Consider the following 1,587-nt stretch of genomic DNA (forward strand, 5'->3'; position numbering starts at 1 on the left):
TATCGACAAGCGATTTATTGCGTTGGAAACTAGACTCGAAGAAATTTATTTTAGGCTTTTGAAACACCTTAAAACGCTTCATATGATAAGAGATATTCTGCCCTCAATTGAACAAAAATTTTTACGCGAAACTTTACCCATCCTTTCTCCAAAGTCGTACTACTCCATTTCTTCCGCTCATTTACTTATAAAACCTTCCAGTATACCTTATATACATCATTTACTCCTTAAATATACTTAATAATTCTTGCTCCTTATATTCCAAAGTGGTTTTACTTAACTATAACTCAACGTACTTATATTTCAAATTTAATAAGTGCTTCTTCGAAGATACGGGGTGTAACATTCCTCCCCCCTTAGGAACATTCGTCCTCGAATGTTAAGTCCTTAGAAATTCTACAGAAATTTTGCTAGAGTTTTCCCTATAAATACAACAATCGAACCTGTACACAGCAACCCAAAATAATGCCCCACAGGGCCACATGCTATAATGAAAGACAATATGGCCTCACACGACCAATTATAATAGCTATAGTAAATCTGATACCTGGGCTTATGATGTCTCAACTTGGACCTCCCGGGACGATGGGAATAAGTGCGGATACTTGGTCCTCATCTCCTCCTCTGCCTCCCACGTCGTTTCCTCGACATTATTATTTCTCCAGAGTACTTTAACAGAGGCCACATCTTTAGTTCGGCCGAGCGAACACCGCCTATCTAATATAGCCCTTTGGGACCTCCTCATACGATAACTGCTCAGTTACCTAGATATCATCCACTGGCACGATTCTTGAGAGATCTCCTATGCAATTACGGAGCATGGACACATGGAATACTGGATGCATAGACTCTAATTCGGGAGGTAGTTCCAGCTCATATGCTACTTTACCCACTGTACGAATAATTCTATATAGCCCAATTTGTCGTGGGCTCAACTTACCTTTCTTGCCAAATCTCATCACTCCTTTCACTGGTGAGATCTTTAGAAAGACCCAATCTTCTACCTCAAACTCTAGCCTGCGACGCCAATTATCTGCATAGGATTTTTGTCGACTTTGCGCCGTTAACAACCTTTCTTGGATCGCTTCACTTTATCAACTGCTTGTTGTATTAGGTGCAGGCCTACTATCGATTTTCCCAACGTCAAACCATCCTATGGGTGACCTATATCTTCGCCGTATAAAGCTTCATAAGGAGCCGTCCGGATCTTTGGAATGATAACTGTTATTATATGCAAACTCGATAAGGGGTAAATGATCATCCCAGCTACCTTGGAAGTCAAGTACACAAGCTCTCAACATGTCCTCAAGTGTCTGTATAGTACGTTCCGCCTACCCATCTGTCTGCGGATGAAATGCAGTACTAAGACTCACCTGGGTCCCTAATCCTTCCTGGAAAGATCTCAAGAAATTAGCGGTGAACTGCGCTCCTCTATCCGAAATAATGGCTGTAGGGACACCATGAAGTCGTACAATCTCTTTAAGATAGAGCTTCGCATAGTCTTCAGCTGAATAGGTTGTTCTGACAGGTAGGAAGTGAGCTGACTTTGTAAGCCTATCAACTACGACCCATATTGAATCATACTTC

Source organism: Lycium ferocissimum, chromosome 11 (assembly GCF_029784015.1).
Source record: "Lycium ferocissimum isolate CSIRO_LF1 chromosome 11, AGI_CSIRO_Lferr_CH_V1, whole genome shotgun sequence".
NCBI lineage: Eukaryota > Viridiplantae > Streptophyta > Magnoliopsida > Solanales > Solanaceae > Lycium > Lycium ferocissimum.